The sequence below is a fragment of the Salmo salar genome, chromosome ssa02 (assembly GCF_905237065.1).
Source record: "Salmo salar chromosome ssa02, Ssal_v3.1, whole genome shotgun sequence".
Classification (NCBI taxonomy): domain Eukaryota; kingdom Metazoa; phylum Chordata; class Actinopteri; order Salmoniformes; family Salmonidae; genus Salmo; species Salmo salar.
This window is the reverse complement of record NC_059443.1, coordinates 10,927,578-10,935,799: the sequence shown is the minus strand read 5'-3', so window position 1 is coordinate 10,935,799 and position 8,222 is coordinate 10,927,578.

The following is an 8,222-nucleotide window of genomic DNA, read 5'->3' as shown; positions in this document are numbered from 1 at the left end:
ATCCTGTCCTCTCTTCATAACTCTATCCTGTCCTCTCTCTTCCCTTTCCCCTCTCATAACTCTATCCTGTCCTCTCTCTTCCTCCCTCCATAACTCTATCCTGTCCTCTCTCTTCCCTCCCCTCTCTCATAACTCTATCCTGTCCTCTCTCTTCCCTGTCCTCTCTCATAACCCTATCCTGTCCTCTCTCTTCCCTGTCCCCTCTCATAACTCTATCCTGTCCTCTCTCATAACTCTATCCTGTCCTCTCTCTTCCCTCCCCTCTCTCATAACTCTATCCTGTCCTCTCTCTTCCCTGTCCTCTCTCATAACTCTATCCTGTCCTCTCTCTTCCCTTCCCCTCTCATAACTCTATCCTGTCCTCTCTCTTCCCTCTCTCATAACCCTATCCTGTCCTCTCCCTTCCCTTCCCCTCTCATAACTCTATCCTGTCCTCTCTCATAACTCTATCCTGTCCTCTCTCTTCCCTCTCCTCTCTCATAACTCTATCCTGTCCTCTCTCTCTCTATCCTGTCCTCTCTCATAACTCTATCCTGTCCCCTCTCATACTCTATCCTGTCCTCTCTCATAACTCTATCCTGTCCTCTCTCTTCCCTTCCCCCCTCTCGTAACTCTTCCCTTCCCCCCTCTCATAACTCTATCCTGTCCTCTCCCTTCCCTTCCCCCTCTCATAACTCTATCCTGTCCTCTCTCTTCCCTCCCCTCTCTCATAACTCTATCCTGTCCTCTCCCTTCCCTTCCCTCTCTCATAACTCTATCCTGTCCTCTCTCTTCCCTGTCTTCTCTCATAACTCTATCCTGTCCTCTCTCATAACTCTATCCTGTCCTCTCTCTTCCCTTCCTCTCTCATAACTCTATCCTGTCCTCTCTCTTAACTCTATCATGTCCTCTCTCATAACTCTATCCTGTCCTCTCTCTTCCCTTCCTCTCTCATAACTCTATCCTGTCCTCTCTCTTCCCTGTCCTCTCTCATAACTTTATACTGTCCTCTCTCCTCCCTGTCCTCTCTCATAACTCTATCCTGTCCTCTCTCATAACTCTATCCTGTCCTCTCTCTTCCCTGCCCTCTCTCATAACTCTATCCTGTCCTCTCTCTACCCTGTCCTCTCTCATAACTCTATCCTGTCCTCTCTCATAACTCTATCCTGTCCTCTCTCTCCCTGTCCTCTCTCATAACTCTATCCTGTCCTCTCTCTTCCCTGTCCTCTCTCATAACTCTATCCTGTCCTCTCTCATAACTCTATCCTGTCCTCTCTCTTTCCTGTCCTCTCTCATAACTCTATCCTGTCCTCTCTCATAACTCTATCCTGTCCTCTCTCTTCCTGTCCTCTCTCATAACTCTATCCTGTCCTCTCTCTTCCCTCCCCTCTCATAACTCTATCCTGTCCTCTCTCTTCCCTCCCTCTCATAACTCTATCCTGTCCTCTCTCATAACTCTATCCTGTCCTCTCTCTTCCCTCCCCCTCTCATAACTCTATCCTGTCCTCTCTCTTCCCTGTCCTCTCTCATAACTCTATCCTGTCCTCTCTCTTCCCTGTCCTCTCTCATAACTCTATCCTGTCCTCTCTCTTCCCTGTCCTCTCTCATAACTCTATCCTGTCCTCTCTCTTCCCTGTCCTCTCTCATAACTCTATCCTGTCCTCTCTCTTCCCTGTCCTCTCTCATAACTCTATCCTGTCCTCTCTCTTCCCTCCCCTCTCATAACTCTATCCTGTCCTCTCTCTTCCCTGTCCTCTCTCATAACTCTATCCTGTCCTCTCTCATAACTCTATCCTGTCCTCTCTCTTCCCTCCCCTCTCATAACTCTATCCTGTCCTCTCTCTTCCCTCCCCTCTCATAACTCTATCCTGTCCTCTCTCATAACTCTATCCTGTCCTCTCTCTTCCCTCCCCTCTCATAACTCTATCCTGTCCTCTCTCATAACTCTATCCTGTCCTCTCTCTTCCCTCCCCTCTCTCATAACTCTATCCTGTCCTCTCTCTTCCCTGTCCTCTCTCATAACTCTATCCTGTCCTCTCTCTTCCCTTCCCCCTCTCATAACTCTATCCTGTCCTCTCTCATAACTCTATCCTGTCCTCTCTCTTCCCTGTCCTCTCTCATAACTCTATCCTGTCCTCTCTCTTCCCTCCTCTCATAACCCTATCCTGTCCTCTCTCTTCCCTGTCCTCTCTCATAACCCTATCCTGTCCTCTCTCATAACTCTATCCTGTCCTCTCTCTTCCCTCCGCTCTCTCATAACTCTATCCTGTCCTCTCTCTTCCCTCCCCTCTCATAACTCTATCCTGTCCTCTCTCTTCCCTGTCCTCTCTCATAACTCTATCCTGTCCTCTCTCTTCCCTCCGCTCTCTCATAACTCTATCCTGTCCTCTCTCTACCCTGTCCTCTCTCATAACTCTATCCTGTCCTCTCTCATAACTCTATCCTGTCCTCTCTCTTCCCTGTCCTCTCTCATAACTCTATCCTGTCCTCTCTCATAACTCTATCCTGTCCTCTCTCTTCCCTCCCCTCTCTCATAACTCTATCCTGTCCTCTCTCTTCCCTCCCCCCTCTCATAACTCTATCCTGTCCTCTCTCTTCCCTTCCTCCTCTCAGAACTCTATCCTGTCCTCTCTATACCCTGTCCTCTCTCATAACTCTATCCTGTCCTCTCTCATAACTCTATCCTGTCCTCTCTCTTCCCTGTCCTCTCTCATAACTCTATCCTGTCCTCTCTCATAACTCTATCCTGTCCTCTCTCTTCCCTGTCCTCTCTTATAACTCTATCCTGTCCTCTCTCTTCCCTGCCCTCTCTCATAACTCTATCCTGTCCTCTCTCTTCCCTGTCCTCTCTCATAACCCTATCCTGTCCTCTCTCTTCCCTGTCCTCTCTCATAACTCTATCCTGTCCTCTCTTTTCCCTCCCCTCTCATAACCCTATCCTGTCCTCTCTCTTCCCTGTCCTCTCTCATAACCCTATCCTGTCCTCTCTCTTCCCTGTCCTCTCTCATAACCCTATCCTGTCCTCTCTCTTCCCTGTCCTCTCTCATAACTCTATCCTGTCCTCTCTCTTCCCTGTCCTCTCTCATAACTCTATCCTGTCCTCTCTCATAACTCTTACCTGTCCTCTCTCATAACTCTATCCTGTCCTCTCTCTCCCCTGTCCTCTCTCATAACTCTATCCTGTCCTCTCTCTTCCCTCCCCCCTCTCATAACTCTATCCTGTCCTCTCTCTTCCCTGTCCTCTCTCATAACTCTATCCTGTCCTCTCTCTTCCCTTCCCCCTCTCATAACTCTATCCTGTCCTCTCTCATAACTCTATCCTGTCCTCTCTCTTCCCTCCCCCTCTCATAACTCTATCCTGTCCTCTCTCTTCCTCCCTTCTCTCATAACTCTATCCTGTCCTCTCTCATAACTCTATCCTGTCCTCTCTCATAACTCTATCCTGTCCTCTCTCTTCCCTCCCCCCTCTCATAACCCTATCCTGTCCTCTCTCTTCCCTCCCTTCTCTCATAACTCTATCCTGTCCTCTCTCTTCCCTCCCCTCTCTCATAACTCTATCCTGTCCTCTCTCTTCCCTCCCCTCTCTCATAACTCTATCCTGTCCTCTCTCTTCCCTCCCCCTCTCATAACTCTATCCTGTCCTCTCTCTTCCCTCCCCTCTCTCATAACTCTATCCTGTCCTCTCTCTTCCCTCCCTTCTCTCATAACCCTATCCTGTCCTCTCTCTTCCCTCCCCTCTCTCATAACTCTATCCTGTCCTCTCTCTTCCCTCCCCTCTCTCATAACCCTATCCTGTCCTCTCTCTTCCCTGTCCTCTCTCATAACTCTATCCTGTCCTCTCTTCCCTCCTCCCTCTCATAACTCTATCCTGTCCTCTCTCTTCCCTGTCCTCTCTCATAACTCTATCCTGTCCTCTCTCTTCCCTGTCCTCTCTCATAACTCTATCCTGTCCTCTCTCTTCCCTGTCCCCTCTCATAACTCTATCCTGTCCTCTCTCTTCCCTCCCTCTCTCATAACTCTATCCTGTCCTCTCTCTTCCCTCCCCTCTCATAACTCTATCCTGTCCTCTCTCTCCTCTCTCATAACTCTATCCTGTCCTCTCTCATAACTCTATCCTGTCCTCTCTCTTCCCTCCCCTCTCTCATAACTCTATCCTGTCCTCTCTCATAACCCTATCCTGTCCTCTCTCTTCCCTGTCCTCTCTCATAACTCTATACTGTCCTCTCTCTTCCCTTCCCCCTCTCATAACTCTATCCTGTCCTCTCTCATAACTCTATCCTGTCCTCTCTCTTCCCTGTCCTCTCTCATAACTCTATCCTGTCCTCTCTCTTCCCTGTCCTCTCTCATAACTCTATCCTGTCCTCTCTCTTCCCTGTCCTCTCTCATAACTCTATCCTGTCCTCTCTCTTCCCTCCCCTCTCTCATAACTCTATCCTGTCCTCTCTCATAACTCTATCCTGTCCTCTCTCTACCCTGTCCTCTCTCATAACTCTATCCTGTCCTCTCTCTTCCCTGTCCTCTCTTATAACTCTATCCTGTCCTCTCTCTTCCCTGTCCTCTCTCATAACTCTATCCTGTCCTCTCTTTTCCCTCCCCCCTCTCATAACCCTATCCTGTCCTCTCTCTTCCCTGTCCTCTCTCATAACCCTATCCTGTCCTCTCTCTTCCCTGTCCTCTCTCATAACTCTATCCTGTCCTCTCTCTTCCCTGTCCCCTCTCATAACTCTATCCTGTCCTCTCTCTAACTCTTCCCTGTCCTCTCTCATAACTCTATCCTGTCCTCTCTCTTCCCTCCCCTCTCTCATAACTCTATCCTGTCCTCTCTCTTCCCTGTCCTCTCTCATAACTTATACTGTCCTCTCTCTTCCCTTCCCCCTCTCATAACTCTATCCTGTCCTCTCTCTTCCCTGTCCTCTCTCATAACTCTATCCTGTCCTCTCTCTTCCCTCCCCCTCTCATAACTCTATCCTGTCCTCTCTCATAACTCTATCCTGTCCTCTCTCTTCCCTCCACCCCTCTCGTAACTCTTCCCTTCCCTCTCTCATAACTCTATCCTGTCCTCTCTCTTCCCTGTCCTCTCTCATAACTCTATCCTGTCCTCTCTCTTCCCTCCCCCCTCTCATAACTCTATCCTGTCCTCTCTCATAACTCTATCCTGTCCTCTCTCTTCCCTCCACCCCCTCTCGTAACTCTTCCCTTCCCCCTCTCATAACTCTATCCTGTCCTCTCTCTTCCCTCCACCCCCTCTCGTAACTCTTCCCTTCCCCCTCTCATAACTCTTCCCTGTCCTCTCTCATAACTCTTCCCTCCCCTCTCTCATAACTCTATCCTGTCCTCTCTCATAACTCTATCCTGTCCTCTCTCTTCCCTCCACCCTCTCTCATAACTCTTCCCTCCCCTCTCTCATAACTCTATCCTGTCCTCTCTCAGAACTCTATCCTGTCCTCTCTCTTCCCTCCCTTCTCTCATAACTCTATCCTGTCCTCTCTCTTCCCTCCCCTCTCTCATAACTCTATCCTGTCCTCTCTCTTCCCTGTCCTCTCTCATAACCCTATCCTGTCCTCTCTCTTCCCTCCCCTCTCTCATAACTCTATCCTGTCCTCTCTCTTCCCTGTCCTCTCTCATAACCCTATCCTGTCCTCTCTCTTCCCTGTCCTCTCTCATAACCCTATCCTGTCCTCTCTCTTCCCTCCCTCTCTCATAACTCTATCCTGTCCTCTCTCTTCCCTGTCCTCTCTCATAACCCTATCCTGTCCTCTCTCTCTCTATCCTGTCCTCTCTCTTCCCTCCCCTCTCTCATAACTCTATCCTGTCCTCTCTCTTCCCTGTCCTCTCTCATAACCCTATCCTGTCCTCTCTCTTCCCTGTCCTCTCTCATAACTCTATCCTGTCCTCCCTCTTCCCTCCCCTCTCTCATAACTCTATCCTGTCCTGTCTCATCCTCCCCTCTCTCTTCCTCCTCTCTCTCTTCCTCATCTGTCTTTCTCCCCTCTCTCTTCCTCCTCTCTCTTCCTCACCTCTCTTTTCGCTCTCTTCTCTCTTCCTCCCTCCCCCTCTCTTCCTCCCCTCTCTCATCCTCCCCTCTCTCTTCCTCCCCTCTCTCTTCCTTCCCTCTCTCTTCCTCCCCTCTCTCTTCCTCCCCTCTCTCTTCCTCCCCTCTCTCTTCCTCCCCTCTCTCTTCCTCCCCTCTCTCTTCCTTCCCTCTCTCTTCCTCCCCTCTCTCTTCCTCCCCTCTCTCTTCCTTCCCTCTCTCTTCCTCCCCTCTCTCTTCCTTCCCTCTCTCTTCCTCCCCTCTCTCTTCCTCCCCTCTCTCTTCCTCCCCTCTCTCTTCCTTCCCTCTCTCTTCCTCCCCTCTCTCTTCCTCCCCTCTCTCTTCCTCCCCCCCTCTCTTCCTTCCCTCTCTCTTCCTCCCCTCTCTCTTCCTCCCCTCTCTCTTCCTCCCTCTCTCTTCCTCCCCTCTCTCTTCCTCCCCTCTCTCTTTCTCCCCTCTCTCTTCCTCCCCTCTCTCTTCTCTCATAACTCACTTTCTTCACTCTCTATCCTTTCCCCTCTCTCTTCCCTCTCCTCCCTCTCTTCTCTTTCCTCTCTCTCCTCCCTCTCCTCTTCCTCTCCATTGCTCTGTTGTCCTTGTGTCTGGGCTGCAGTCCTCAGAGTCTGTAGAGACGCCCAGTCCCTTCTCGTGGTCTTCATGTTCACAGTGATCAGAGTGCAGACCATCCCCAGCAGAACACGAGAACACTGCATAGAAAGTGGAATCGACAACAAAGGGATCTCTCTCAACGTAAATCAGATGGGTCTTAGTCATTGACACACACACGTCTTCATAGATGACAGCAGACCAGTACTTCCCACTGTCCTCCAGTGAGACGTTAGAGAGCACCAAAGAGGAGTGAAGACTAGACACATTTATTCGGCCCTCCATATCCTCAAATCATTTCTGCGTTGGCAGATATACAGTATGTTTTGTGTGTCCATGATAACATCGTCCACCAGAGCGCTCTGTCTGTACCATAACAGGCGAGTGAGATCAGCGTTACAGCCGAGAGCAGCTTCCCTTCCCTCTGAGAAGAACTCTGTGTGGGACTCGGACTTGAAGCACGCCAGCAGGTCACAGCATTGAAGAATCCTGAAACCCCTAAAACATACAGAAGCCTGTGTGGTTCAGCATCAGTGATGGGATGACCAGGGTGTAAGTCCCTGACACTTCCATCCACCATGTACATTTGTTTCCCTTGACCAGTGAGGTTTTCCTCAGAGGCGTTTTCACACGGCTATTCTAACTAAATCTGCCAGTATGCAACTCTTCTCCACTGGTGTTAAAGCAAGGCAGTGCACTGCATTTTCTCCCAATGAGCAATGGAGATACATTGCCTCAGGCCTCACTTCCATCAACTCCCTGTAAACACATTGCTGGGGCTCCAGTACCATTAAAAGAAAAGATATCTTGTCCTCATTGGGGAAGTTGGTGATACGTAGAGTGGAGCTGTTCTCAACCATTTGCTTTCCCATTTCGTCCTCCAAGAAAGGTGCTAGGGAACTAATGTTGTCCCAAATGTTCAAATATAACCACCGGACGGTCACATTGTCACCACCCCTTGCCGTCCCACACAACAGGTCTACTGTCTCTCCTAACTGGATAAATGGCACAACTGGCTTCTTGCCTGTAGTTCTGAAAACGGTGAGGTCTATGTTCTTCTGTTTGGACCCTGTGCCATTTGTCCAGCACTCCACCTTGTAACGCCCAGAGTCTGACTGAGTGAGGTTGTTGATCTGGAGATAAGAATTGTTCCTCAGATTCACAGATAGCTTTTAGACGATCCCATAAGTCTGCATCCAGGCAGGAAGTCTCAGGTGAAGGGTTAGAGGTATTCACAGCAGCAGACTCTCTTCAGCTGAGGATCTGGTGATCAACCAGTAGTCTTCACCCACAGGAGTCGTGGAGAAGGAGGATTCTTTACCTTGTTCTTTCATTTTATAGGCATCAACAGCCAGTAGAACGCTGAGCTTTGTGACTGAAGCCATTCTGCTGCAAAATGTCTGTTCAATAGTTGGAACACACTCAGTCGGTGCTTCTGTGGTAAGACGTGACAAGCCAATAGCTTCATATGTTCAGCATAATTTATCTTTCCCCTGGATGCTGCAGTGCTAGAGACCTCACGGAGTTGAGCTCCATACCGACTCATCTTCTTTCCTGGGAATCCTTGATAAATGGACATTTCAGAGCAGAGTGTGCTGAGTTGTTA